The sequence below is a fragment of the Sciurus vulgaris genome (assembly GCF_902686455.1).
Source record: "Sciurus vulgaris genome assembly, chromosome: 10".
Classification (NCBI taxonomy): domain Eukaryota; kingdom Metazoa; phylum Chordata; class Mammalia; order Rodentia; family Sciuridae; genus Sciurus; species Sciurus vulgaris.
This window is the reverse complement of record NC_136470.1, coordinates 48,910,405-48,925,542: the sequence shown is the minus strand read 5'-3', so window position 1 is coordinate 48,925,542 and position 15,138 is coordinate 48,910,405. Positions and strand designations below refer to the sequence as shown.

At 35.6% G+C, this 15,138-nt stretch overlaps 2 protein-coding genes across 3 annotated transcripts in view; one reads left to right on the top strand and one right to left on the bottom strand.

Moving 5' to 3' along the window:
* The window catches only part of CMSS1 (cms1 ribosomal small subunit homolog), a 367,164-nt gene that overhangs the window by 297,889 nt on the left and 54,137 nt on the right, over positions 1-15,138 (bottom strand). The gene's annotated exons all lie outside the window — the stretch shown is intronic.
* Positions 1-15,138, top strand: part of FILIP1L (filamin A interacting protein 1 like) — a gene marked incomplete at its 5' end in the record, with an annotated part of 121,987 nt that overhangs the window by 59,495 nt on the left and 47,354 nt on the right.

The window sequence follows — 15,138 nt, the reverse complement described above, 5'->3', positions numbered from 1 at the left end:
GCATTCTCGGGGTTATGAACACCTGACTTGTGAATGTTTCATCTATATAAAAAGCCAATCTACAGTCTGCTCAAAGGGATGACACCTGGAGAGCAAGATTATTTCCAGAACTACTTAATTTTCTTCAGGCTATTTGGCCTGGGGCTGCCATGGAAATGACAGGGAGGTATTCACCTGGAATCTAAAGTGGGAACCTGGAACACATTTGCTAATAAATATCATATTTTATGCAGCACATACACTCTCAACTAGTCCACAAAAGCTAGCTGACCCAAAATATAACTTAAAAGTCGATACAATTGCAAGCATATTGTTCTCCACTTCATGTTGTAATAACCACACTATGTATAAACCTTGTGAGCTACGTTATTACCATGCTACGAAATCACCATACTCTTCAGATATCTAACTATAGGTTTTTAGCTTTAATATGGGTTTAGTAAATCTCCTACCTGCTAGTATGGAATCAATTCCCTGCTTAATAACGTTGTCTGTATGGGGAAATATCTTACAAAGTCATCTTTGAAACAGTCTTTTCAAGAAGGGGAACATTCTACATTTTGAAAATTAAAGTATTTACCTTCCTCTTTGCTCTAAGGAAGCAAATTGCCTTAATATCTAAATTCAGAGTATGGACTAAGGGTGTAGCTTAGTGTAGACTTTGCCTGGCCTATTGAGGTACTGGTTTAAATCCCCAGAACTGGAAAAAATAATAAAATAAAAATAAACTGAGAGTAAATTCAGTATTATTCCATGTTCGTTTCATGACCAAAAGAAACCATAAGCAACACAGACTTAAAAGCATGAAAAAATAATAGTCATCAAAAATAAAAGATAAAAAAGGTAATAATTTATAATAGAAGGAAATGGCACATAAAACTAACAGGTCAGTGAATTCTCTGGCCAGTTCTAAGTTCTTGAGTGCATCCACAATGAATGAACTACTGGGTGGAACTTCACCTGAACTTTTAAGTGCTACCTTCTGACATGTCTTTTTAGATGCAGAACTTTTTCCTCTACACAAAAAGGGCACTTTATGTACCTTGTGTAATCCACTTGTTCTTAACCAGTCTATCTCCTCTTCTATATTAATACCTTTCCACCCAACACATGGTTATAAATTCTTTTTTTTTTAACTTTTTTTTTTTTGGGTGCTGGCGATCGAACCCAGGGCCTTGTGCTTATAAGGCAAGCACTCTACCTACTGAGCTACCTCCCCAGCCCCTGGTTATAAATTCTTTAAAGCAGGGATTTGTCTTACTTCCCACCACATAGAAAACCACAAACAAAACAAACAAACAAAAAACCCCAATTGACTATAATAGCAGAGAGGAAAGGAACCAAGTTTACTGAAGTCTGTTACATACTGGTTCTCTATTAACTGATTTCTTTCCCTAAAATTTGTGTCACTTCACATAGCAGGTGCTTAATAAATAACTGCTGAATATATGGTCACCTCTCCTCAACAAGAAAACTGTTAAGCAGTTACTAGTAACATCTGTGCATTCAGTAAAGAGGTAGCCAAATTTTTTAATCTCCAAATGTTTTGGTGGAGGGCTGGGGATATAGCTCAGTTGGTAGAGTGCTTGCCTTGCAAGCACAAGGCTCTGGTTCAATCCACAGCACCACAAAAAAGTCTTGATGGGGGGGAGGCAAAATTTATTATATTTAAAAATCTTAATATTTCATAAAAAGATGGTGATGAACAAAAAATCACTCTCAGTCAGCATAGAACTCTACTTCTATATAGAAAAAGTAATTACCTATATAGCATAAAGAATTGGGGAGATTAAAGCAACTGGAGGTTATTTTCCCAAAGCAGTGAATTGTGATAATATACAATGAAAGAATAAGGTATGAGCTTCCACCATAAAAACCCATAACTTTTAGATGTTTACTATGATAGAACTTCATACCTTAAAGAATCCTTAATCTAGTCTTCCATAAGAAGATGTGGAATTCTACAAAATGAACAGTGATATTTTTAGCTTATTGTTTAAAAAATGCCTATATGCCAATTTGATCAATGAAGATAGAACTACCTAAAAGCAGAAGCATGTTTCCAAACAATCCCCAGGTTTCTACCCAGGAACATTCTGAGAGAACAAACACAGAGTATTAGGAGATCCTAATCACCTCTAATTTAGTTCTCTTTGTGAAGATCTGCATCAACAGGGGTCTTCATATACACTGCAAAGAAAATTACAGGCTAATAATGTACTCAGAAATTTTATAAGAACAAATTTAGAATCATCCACTGAGACCCAGAAGATTCACATAAGCATGACCACCAGGTCAGTGATAAACTCTGACTGATCGACAATAAGTCATTGCATGTTACTCTTTCTCTCTGGCAGTTCAAAACAATAAGACATCAGGGCGAGTCTTTGGGTAGGTGTACAAAAGTGAGAATGGGCAGGGAGCTTATGGGGAAGTTTCCCTGGCTCCTAAGGAGATAAAAAAAGAGACTGTCCATTTTTTACCTCTGGGTTTTGCATGTTTGGATGAGATACCTGGAACTCTGGAGGTCATCTTGCGACACATGACAATGAAGCTATCCAGAAAGAAAGTTCAGAGCCAGAAGAACCAGAAAACCAGAAGCAATATGCTATGTCTGAAGCCTACACCAATTAAGATTTTTATTATTATTATTACTGTGAGGCGATACCATTTCACCATTAACTGAGCCTAGCAGCAGTCTGTTTTCCTCCTGACTGCTTGAGGCACATGGGCCAATGTGTCATTTTCCTTTGGTTACTTATATTGTGGACCCACTTGAGGAAACTGGTGCACTATTTTCAGGACAGTACTCAATGGAGGCAAAAAGATTAACTCTTCATATCCTGGGATACATGGCCATCTTCAATGACTGGAAACCCTCTTACATTACACGCAACTTGAAACAAAATTATAAACTCGAGTGTTCCTCTAGTACTCTAAGAGCTAGCTCCCTTATTTGAGATGGCCTCCTACCCACATGACAGTTCCCTCTGAAGCACCTGGAATGAGACTTCAATGACATCCTATTGCTCACAATGTGTTCACTAAAGGCACAGGGGAAACTCCTAACCTCTATTAGTCCGTCTGTTTTTACACCAGATTCTGACTTACGTATGTTTGCCTGAACTAAAAAGTAACAACTGGAAAGTCAGGAAAATAGGTATATTTAATATGAACTTAATAAGTTGTAGTATATCATAGCTATCCCAGAAGCAGAAAGATTTTCCTAGTAATGTGTGAAGCTAAGAAAGACCAAAACATAAGCAGTTAAAAGAGTGAAGACTAAAAATTTTAAAGTTTTGCAAATTACTGAGCTCATATTTAAGATAATGTCTATATGATAGGCAGGTGGAAAATCACTTTTGGCCTATCAGTAAGCTGAACAATGAATGAAAATGCTGATACATATAAACGCTTAAGAGTTAATTAAAACTCTATTTCTTAGCATAAAAGACCATACATGGACTCTACTGAATTTATTTGAAATATTTCCTTTTAGTTATTTTCTTACATAGTTTCAGGTTGATTTTCAGTATAGATTTATGGGTCTAAATTCCATTGCTGATGGTGAAATGCATTAGCTATTCTAAGATATTTCTCATTTAAAAATTACAACAAAAACATCTTAAAATGCAAAATAAAATATAAAATGCATCTACAAAATGTTAAATTACTAAAAAATATTTAAGGCCAAACATTGAATAAAAGGTAAACAAGCACCAAAGAGGGCAGTTGCTTTGATAGTGTTTTTTTTAAATTCTCTAAACGTACACTGTATCTTCATGGTGTCATAGGGCATGTGGACAGAAGACAAACCCGGGGTTCTCCCAGCTGCACGTAAAGCTAGATTGCAAAGTAACAGTGTCAAGTTAGTATATCAAAAGTTAGGGACTAAAAGGAAAACTGCTTTCCTTGCTCTATGGCAATGAGAGTAAAGGGTTAAATAAACTCGATTGAGAATTTATTATAACAAGCTAGACCACAATAGAATTTGCAGCCAAAATTCATACTAATTGGGTGGTCCAGAGTGAGCAAACAAAAAGTAATAAAAAACAAAACACAAACAAACAAAAAGACTATGGGTTGAAATTTTAAAGAATTTGGGGCTGGAAATAATCTGTTGGGACCCAGCACAATGGAAATCCTCTTTGGGGGAAGCTACCTTCAATTCAGAGTCCAAAGAATTCCCACATACATAGTTATAAGATATGTAAGTTCATATAATAATTCCAAAAGAACACTAGAAAATTAATACACAAGAACTGATAGCCAAGAGAATAAACCGCCGCAGAATCAGAGCTCAGATATTTAACTATCAGACACAGTTAAAATCATTAAATATGCAAAAAGAAAAAGCCAGAGGATTGATATTACTACTTAAAAGGGGATTATAAAATGGTCAAACACTAGGGAAAAAAGAAAAAAAACTTGGGGAATGAGATATAACTGCAGATGAAGTAATGAGAATTAATGACCTGGAAAACAAATCTAAAAGAAATTATGTAGAATCTAGTCTAAAGGTAAGCGGAATGGAATGACCAAAAGATTAAGGGATGTAGAGGCAGAACAAGAAAGTCCAACATGTATCTAATGTGTTTTAAAAGATTAAGAAGTGTAAAAATTGTTCAGAAGTCATATTTGAAGAGTTAATACTAACGTGAGAATTTGTTAGAACTAAAGAAAGACACTCCAAAGACTCAGGACTCCTAATGAAAATCAGGAAGAATAAAAGAAATCTGTATATAGTATGTCATAATAAAAACTATAGATATCAAAGACAAAGGAAAGATCATAAAAAGCAGTCAGAGAAAAAAAAAGGATGACAATTAGATTGGTGACTAACTTCCATCATAACATAGAAAGCCAGGAATCAGTGCAAGAATACCTTTTAGTGTGCTGACAAAACAAGTGTCAATCAAGAAATCTATACCCAGTAAGAATGCTTCCTAAGAACAGGGGTAAAATAAAGACATGTTCAAATAATTAAAAAAAAAAAAAAAAGAATATGTGAAGAACAGAATTACATAAAAGAAACTTCAAAGGGCTGCATTTAAGCAAAGAAAAGTGAACCCAGATGCAAATCGTAATATGGAAGGAATGATAAATAAAGCAATATAAATGTAAAGGTGGTGGTATATCAAAATCAACAATGACTAAAACTACAATAAGAGATAATAATGTCTTGTGGAATTAGAAAAAAGGCTACAACATGTGACCATAATACATAGTTGGGAGGGTATGCTCAAAGTGTTCTAAAGTACTTAAATTTTGGTGCAAGATGATTGAGCTTTACACTTTGAGAATTTAAAATGTCAGGAAGAATTTAATGTGAGGAAAAGTTATAAGTAATTAATCCCTAACAGAATGGAATACAATGTTATTTCCAAAGTTAATAAAAATAAAATTCAAAAGAAGCCAAGAAATGAGAGAACAACCAAAAGGTGGGTGCAAATAGAAGCCCTGAAAAAATGGCAAATAAAATTTATCAACAATTACCATAGAGATGATATGATCTTGTTAAAAAACAAAGATTTTTTAAAAACTAGATTAAAGAATTCTACAGCAATGCTAATTCCAACTAAGTGCTTGTTTGTGTGAGACTTTCTAGCCACATAGTAAAGCTGAAAGTGAACGGTCAGAAAAATGACAAATCAGGGAACTACTAATCAAAAGAAAGGTTATGTACCTATATCATATCAGATAAAATGAACTTTAAGATGAAAAGCATCTACAAAACAGTCATTCTATGATGAAGAGATTCCATACCCTAGAAATAGTTTAAATTTACATGCATCTAAAAATATGGTCTTAAAAGATGTAAAACAAGGATTAACAGAAACAGAAAGACTTATCTACCATCCAGGGGAAGATTCGAGCAAAACATCCCTCCATCATTAATAATTTAAGCAGATAAAAGCAGTGACGTTATATATTACAATTTTAAGAACCCAGTTAGGCAAAATATATCTATATTGAGAGCACTATTTTAACTCATGGATTATATATTCTCTTCAACCAAATAGTAAATTTGTACAAAAAGTAAGCACATAGTGGGACTATAAGCAAATTAAACTACTTTCCAAGCATAGATAACATTCTATGACTGTAATGTCATCAATGCCAAAAAGCACCAATTTTAAATAAGTAATGCAACAAAGAGATCAAAACCCTATACCATGGAGGGAAAGAAAAAAAAAAAAGATCTTGGTTGAGCTACATTTTTTGCAATGCAATTTATGACATACCAAAATTGACTCAATGAATATAGTCATAGAATTTCTTCCCCTAAAAGAGTGCAAAAGTGAAGATAGTCTCTGTAATCTCAACACAGAATATTCTAAGGAGATTCTCTAATGTCCACCAGCCAGTAAATAAAATTAGTGGTATGTAGGTAGTCAAGAGGGTATACTTAAAACATAAAGAGCCTCTCATTATTTTCAGTAGTGGATTATACAGCAGTCTGTGCAAAGATTGCCATCAAAATAAACAGCTGGTTTTGGTGACACATGTCTATAGTCCAGTTACTTGGGAGGCTCAGGCAGGAGGACTGCAAGTCAAGGCCTACGTGGGCAACATAGTGAGACTCCATCTCAAAACAACAAACAAAAATGCAACAAACAAACCAATTCATTCATATTCAGTGTTTTGTTTGCTTTCAGTCCTATGAAATTTTTATTCAGTTACTAACTTTTTCTTGGTGGAGAACCTTTGGTAAGTGTAATCACTTGTTAAGTAAATGATTCAAGAGAATCACTCTTTAGCAGTCACTCCAATATTTAATCAACCTTAAAAGAAAATTTCCTATTTATTACAATGTTCTATACCTGTTTAGCTTAACTTTCAGAGCAACATTTCAATTTTTAATAGATGCTGCTCTATATGCCCGCTTCTCCAAAGGTAGTACCCCACAGAAGCATTAGTACATAGCGGGGGTAGAGTCCTCTGAGTTCTACTTTGTGTATATTTATTGCATTTAAATATGCCCCTATTGCAAAAGGAAACTAACACCGGCCATATTAATTGAAAATTGCTTTCAATATATTTATCAACTGCTTAAAGCTGCCTACTGTCTGCAATATGAAATTTTAATGTAAAATTCCACTGCTTGAATTTTAAGACCCATTCATAGTCTGGCCTCACCTTATGTGACAACTCCCTCAGCCAGGGTTTACAAGGATCCACCATATGCCTCACAGCCTGCAGAAGTCAAGTTCTGTTCCACAAGAGCCACTCAGTGACTCTATTCAACATGATTCCCTTTGCTCTCTTATTCTCCTTCCTGGAATTATTTACTCACCTTTCAAGGTTCCAATGAACTTTAACTTCTATTTTTAACAGATATTGCTAGGTCTCACACTTTCACAAAAATTTCACTTCACCAAACACAGCATTCCAACTTATTATTATTATTGCCTTTTGTTCATTTGTTTCTTGGACCTGCCTCCCAAAATCTGGGCAGGGACATGCTTCACATTTCTTTCCCCTGCTGCCCCAAACTTAGCATAAGTGATAAACACACAAAAGGTGCTCAACCAACAGTTACTGAATACCTCTTTAAAGAACACAGTAGAAGCAGACTAGGCCCAACTCCAGTATGCTATAAATGACTGTTTCCATGTGCATACACACTTGTTCGTGCACATACACAATATTTTATTTGACTATTCCACCTCCCTCAATTTAGAAGGGAAACTGTAATACCTTTTTAATCCACTAAACCCCTTTCCAATGAACAAACATTATGAATAAGGGTGGATATTTTTCAGGAATATTCTCATATAGCAAGTACAATTAGTTGTTGAAGGTCACTACTACCGGATAAAAAGGTTTAAGTACATAGCATTTGGAAAGTAGATTCTTCATTCTTGATCTAAGATTCCACTGTTCTTCATTTTCTGCTGTAGTTGTTGGGGAGTACTTATGAAAGTCCATATGTACAGAAATAGTAGGGGTGTGTGTGTACACATGTGTTCATGTGTTTTGAGAAGAGAGGAGGGAAGAAAAGGGCAAAGGATAGATATCTGTTCTGTTCTTCTGTCAATCTTATCATAGAACATCACATGGGGAGATAAATCTAAGCCTAAAGTGGAAGTCACTGAGAGTCAACATTAGGCCCCCAGCAAATGGTCCTCCAGGCTTTAGTGTGAATAAGTGAGCTAGAATAGGCTCTTCTGGCATCATAGGGCAGTAACCAATTTATGGTAACTGAAAGTTGCTTCTGCATGTTTCAAAACTCAGTTGGAGCAGTTTTTATTAGCATTGATTATGTTTAAAAAGAAATCAGCACTATTTTAAACAATGTTTTACCAAGAAGTCACTGTGAGCCCAGAGCTGATAGCTGAAAGGAACTGCCCCTGCAGTTTTTATTTCTTATGTCCACAGGCTGTCAATTTCTCCCATTGGCATGGCTAAAAACCTCTCCACAGGTGAAATTTCCTTAGCATTATTTGTAGTCAAGTGCAATAAAGAAATAAATAAATGGAAGAAAAAAAGTTTTAAGCCCAGGTCTAATCAATCAGTATTTAGCTGACTCAAAGGAATAAGAGCCAAATGTATTACTGTAATGCGTCTCTTGACATACTACACACATATTTATTTGCTTCAATGGCTACGAAATAAATGGCACAAAAATGAACCAGAGGCTAACAGTTAATCGTATGAGTAGTCTTTTTGTGATTATTTCTCTTGCTGGATTCAACACTTCTTTCCATTAATGTGCTCATATACATCAGGATTACAGAATGCCACCTATTCCATGTGTTGTGCTAATCCTCATACAGAATCCCATAAAGTGGAAAGGAGGTTTGAGACATCAGAGATGAGGGATGGGCAGAGTGATTGGTACACAGTAGGCTCTCAAACAACGTCAGCAATTCCTTTCCTATTGCCTTCTTTCTAGAAGTGGCATATTTGAGCTGTGAAACTTCTATCAATGCAATTTTAGAATACATTTGATAAGATTCTGAAATTTATGTCTTAATCTAAAAAGATAAACTTACAGGTTCAGAGTTAGCAGTTTAAAACATAGTATGGGAGAATTTTAAGTGATCTGTTCCACTGCATTTCTATTATTGTTGTTTATCACTGTTAGTGCCATAAATAGGGAGAAAGGGAGGGAGAAAGGGAAAAAGGCAGAGAGATTAAACTGTGTGACAAAAGAAACACTTTAGAATTCTGAAGAATAAAAGCACTGTATTCTGGGGTTCAGTTCCATGAACTGTAAGATGATCTTCAAGATCCATTCTCACTCTCCTACTTCATCCCACAAGCCCAATGAACAAAGTGGCAGATAAGAGACAAAATGTTCTGTGATTCCAAATTAGTACTTTTATCCCAGAAGTCCATAAGTGATTTCTACCAGAAGTTGCCGGAGTGAATCTACAGTTCGAACTCTGATGTCACCATTTACTAGATCTGTGATCTTGGATAAGTCACTTAACTTCTCTGTTCTTTAGTTAACTACCTCACAGGGTCATTATGTGGATCAAAGTTGATATCACATGTGAAGCAAGTAGTACTTGGCATGCAAAAAATATTGAATATATCATTGATTATATTGTTATTGCTTTCATTATCATAACAAAGATGTAATACAAATGAGACCAGTAGAGAAGTGATGATCCTAAATTATCATGGAAGCATGTACACCACACTGTTTTTAGAAAGCTAGTGATCAATAGCTCCGTGACTCAACAGAGTGATGTGGTTGTCTAAACAAAAGAAAATCTGTTTATATAAATAAACATGCAATCACACACAACATAAAGGCGAGGATGACTCTAATACTGCTAAAATAATTTATTCCTTCTGGAACGCCAAACTTTTGAGTGCAGGGTTTGAAAAGACTCAAAGCAGATCAAATAGAAATGGCTGAAGAACAAACTGTTTTCAAAGACTTAAAAGGTTGTCATATCAAAGCAATGCATTTGTTCAACATCTTTGCATGCAAAGACCAGGAACAATCAATGGAAATAAGAAGAGGCCAGTCTTCGCTTTGGAATGGAATGGATCAGTTGGGGAAGTAAAAAAATCTCTGGAGTTGTATAGCATCGACTAAAGTTAGCGAGACAAAACTATGAAGTTCTCATTTAAGCGAGAATTAAGTCTTAAAGTTGGTATCTTCCAATCTTGTTCTTTATGTTGCAGGTTGGATGCTGAGTTATGTTAATTATAATAGCATTTCTCATGTACACAATGACCAATGGCAAGCATGGAAAATAATGGACAAAAAATGACAATACTGAAATTAATATTTAAAGTCCATATTCCTCAATTAGATTTTTAGCTAGAATTGCCATTATGTGACCATTTTTTGTGGCTTGAGTTGATAAACAACAATCTACAGATCTTTAACTTAAAAGAAGTACACTTACAGAATGGCAAATATCAAGAATATAAGAAACAATGAATGTTGGCAAGGAAGTGGGGGAAAAGGTACACACATTCATTGTTGGTGGGACTGCAAATTGGGGCAACCACTCTGGAAAGCAGTAAGAAGAGTTCTCAGAAAACTTGAAATAGAACCACCTTTTGACCCAGTTATTCTACTCTCTAATATATACCCAAAGGACTTAAAATCAGCATACTACAGCTATGCACCCACATCAATGTTTATAGCAGCTCAATTCACAATAGCTAAACTATGAAACCAACCTAGATACCATTCAACAGATGAATGGATAATGAAAATATGCTATATATACAAAGAAATATTACTCAGTCATAAAGAAGAATGAAATTATGGCACTTGCTGGTTAATGGGTGGAACTGGAGACTATCATGCTAAGTGAAATAAGCCAATCTCCCAAAAACAAAAGCTGAAAGTTCTCTCTGATATGTGGATGCTAACACACAATAAAGGGGGGGGGGGACAGAAGTTCATTGGATTTGACAAAGGGGAATGAAGGGAAGGGAGGGGAATGGGAATATGAAAGACAATAGAATGAACTGGACATAACTTTCCTCTGTACATATATGAATATACAACCAGTGAAATTCTACATCATGTTCATCTACAAGAATGAAATCCTAATTAGAATATGTTATACCCCATGTATAATGTCAAAATTCACTCTACTGCCAGGTACATCTAAAAAGAATAAATTTTAAAAAAAGGAAAAAAAGTACCATTAAAATTGCAATTCTAATCCATGAAGTTGATAACTAGCTCACTATGTTCTAAACTAGTTCTGTAGTAAGCGTGACGTAGGTAAATTACTCTGATATTAGTTAGCACTTCAAATATATTCCTTTTGACAATTCTAGTCACATTGTTTAGTTATCCCACTTTTCATGTTTCCCAAAAGAAAAATGCAGATTCATAAAACATAGTGCTTGGGTCATCAAAATACTATGTGACCTTAGGGCAGCCCTTAACCTCTGTGAGCTCTAATTGTCCCCTCTATGTAAAAAGAGGGAATGGGGAGTACAAAAAAATAGATGTTTTCTAAGGCCATTACATTAACAAAAAATAGTGATTTTACAAAGGGGTCATCTTTCATATAAAATTCTAAGCATAATTCTTATTTCTTAATCTGTCGATTATTTTTTCTAGAGAAGACATTTTAAGTCACAATATAGGAAAATTAAGCAGGACTGTCATCTTTCCAAACCTATTATTTATGTTGCAGACCAGTGACTGCTCCTGTGAGCCAGTTTCGTTCTGTTTTCCTGGGGTCTGGTAGAAACTGCCAAAGTATTTTACAGTTAGAAACCACCTTCATATCAACCAATTGACTATGTAAATAATGGACAAAAGAGAACTAGGGACAAAAAGGGAGCTTTTAAAATGTCTTCTGTATAAAAATAATCTCGGAAAGAACCATTTAACTCTTACCTTTCTTTTTTCCCCCCTTTTTCCTTTCTTTTTGCAGCACTGGAGATAGAACTTAGGTTTTCATGTATGCACTGGAGATAGAACTTAGGTTTTCAAGCACTCTGCACTGACTTACATTACTAGCCTGTTTAAAAAATATATGTGTACACACACACACACACACACACATTTTGAGACAGGGCCTTGCCAAGTTACCCAGGCTGGCCTCAAACTTGAAAGCCTCCCACCTCAGCCTGAGTAGCTGGGATTACAGGCCTGCACCATTGTGCTTCTTACATTACTTCCTAAATTCTTTATCTTCTCAGTTCTTCTAGATTCTTTCAGGTGAATTTATTTGGTAAAAAAATCATTTTCATACATTTTTTTGTATTTCATTCCAAATAAAAAAAACATGTAAATTCAACTTACCTGTTTTACCCTTTATTATTCAACTATTCCACAGACATCCTAACCTACTTCAATGACTAAAAAAAACCTATTCCACCCAGAAAATCCTGTTGAATTGTTTGAATCCATAGGTCTTTCTCCACAAATAGTTTTACCTTATATCAAATTTCACATCTACATGGAAAAATCTGTCAAAGTAGTTTATTGAAAAATGCATTAATAAGACATGGGATGTGAACAATTTGATGGGGTCCCTTTAAATAAACAGGACCAGATAAAGCATTAAGAACAATCTGTACTGGCAAGGAACAAGGAGATGACCTAATAAGAGGTCTTTTCCATCTTTAATTTCTGTGATTCAAGGGTTTTTACTCCTACAGTAATACTTGTGAGTTCAAGAATTTCTCAAAACTATTATTAGTTACCAAGGAAACACAAAATGTTTTCAGGAATAAATAAGCAAATGGACTGGACCTAAATAACAGGCCTTTCCTGCTTCCCATGTAATGGTGGCGTCATATTATTGGCTCTTCATTCTCTCCAAGTCATCCTGCTCGCCTATTGGCATGCTTGCTCACTGAAGTCCCACAGCCAATCATTGAATCCCTGTCATCCAAGACCAGGAGATCTCCTGAATCAACATAAGATTCCTTCTTAGAGACTTCCTTGCTTCACTAGGTGAAGAAAAAACCATGGCAATGTTAGGGGGCTAGCAGGCTTTGTGATCTCTATTTCCAAGGAGAATATGTAAATAGGTGCTTTTAAATGACCTGCCATATACAGAAAAGCAGCTGACATGATTAAAATATACGTAATAAAGGTACTAAGGTACATAACACACATTCTCTCTCTCTCTCTCTCTCTCTCACACACACACACCCCACAGTATGAAAACAATTGTGTTTTACAAATGCTTAGAAGACTGAAACAAAATATAGTACATTGAACTCTTAAGAGCTGGCAGTATTCATGCAGTAGTAGTAGGTGTAAAATCTCTTGCTTACTTTTCTGCATTAGCATACTATGAGGATACCTATTACTTTTAATGTGAAAACAGAAAAACTATTTTAAATTAATTTTAAAACCAATACCACTCACTTCAATATTAACAAAGAGTTCCCCCTTTTCTAGTCTTACTACTGACTTTCTTGCTGTAATCACGCCCAGTTAGCTCTAAAAGGCATAGGTTGCTGTCCTATAACCAAAGTCAGCTGAAGTATGAGCAGGAATAGTAGGGCTTCTGGAAACATCAAGGACTATGGAAGAGATTGGGGTTGCAGATCAGAGTGGTTGAGTCTATCTGCAGATCTGGGTTCACTGAGGCCCACCTGTAAGTGTAAGGTCATACACAGTGTATACTGCCCTGCCCAAGGAGTGATAGTTTGTGTGGGTATCTGTGTTGTCAGAGCCAGGCAGATGGCATCTGGGGAACAGAAGCAAAATAGAAAGAAAAAGTTAGAAAAATGACTGATCCAGGAATGCAGCAAAAGTGCTCTCCTATTAAGATATCCTTCCCCATTTGCAACACTGTCTATGGTTGCCAATATGTGGTGTTTGGTCCCTTCAGCCTTTTTCCGAAGCTGCAGCTTTAGAGCAGGAGGTACCAGCACTGGATCCATGGCAGTTAACTGGTGCTCAGAGGGAAAGCTGCTTTGAAAAAAGCTGCCAGTAAGATGTTAGGAGGTTCTGTGGGGCAGAATGCATTAGCACCAGAGGCTCATACTCCAGCCAATCCAACTGTCACCTAAAGCGACGGCCTATGGAGCTCTGCTTCTCCCCAGACCATCCTGTGTCTGTCCCCACTCTGTTCAGATTACAATACAGACCCAAGTACATAACAACATTTGCTGTTTTTGCGTGTGTCACAGTGGTCCTCCTTTATCAGCAGGGTTAACATGGAGATGTTCCACAGATACCTGAAACTGAGGATAGTACTAAACCTTCTGTGACCTTGTTTTCGCTATACTTACATGACTATAATATGTTTTCATTTATAAATTAGGCATAGCAAGAGATTAAGACTAAGTAATAATAAAATAGAACTACTGTAACAATATATTGTGAGAAAAGTTATTTAAAACTTATGAATTGTTTCCATTTAATGTTTTCTGAAAACAAGGTTTAAGGGGGAAGAGTTACTGTATGGTTTCCACATGTATTATCTCAGAGTCAAAGGAACAAATGTGTCACCTTGAAAGTCAGGTGCTGCATCTCATATATGGTCTGCAGCTCCAAGGGAGCAGAACATACCACCCTTTCACCTATGAAAAAACCAGTGTGAAAGCTGAAGATTCAGTGAATTACAAATCCTTTGGCACTTTTTGGATAACAAAGAAGAAACAGAGACAAGGAGAGAAGACATAAAAGAAAGGAAGAGCATTCACTTCACAAAGAGGAACTGGCTTGACATGCTTAGCAGTACATTAATTGTATTTTAAAACAGTTATGTAATGGTGGTTAGTAGTGTCTGATTTTACTAATGACATCAGTTGCTGTGCTAACCTTCTCCATTAGCTTGAACCATGGGAAACTCTGATATTCAGCTGTTTTTAACTGCATAAAAAAGTAACTTCTTATAGTTATAACCAGATGCTATTTCCTGGTTTCCATTCTTATAACCTACAAACCTCATTTCCCATATTAGAAATTAGCTCTGTAGACAAATTCCCTTCTACCACTTCTACATAACACCTTAAAGTCATTACTGTTTTAGATAATAAATTTAGATTATTATAAAAAAGACCTTAATTGTAGGTATACTTATTCATAAAAATTCTGATAATAAAATGAAATGAGAGTCCATATAGTAACTGAACAGAACTAGGCTAGGGAAATAAATTTTCTCAGCCCATTTGAGGTATGGTGGCCATAACTCTACTATTTTCATAATACATATATGTCAGATGCTAAAAGAA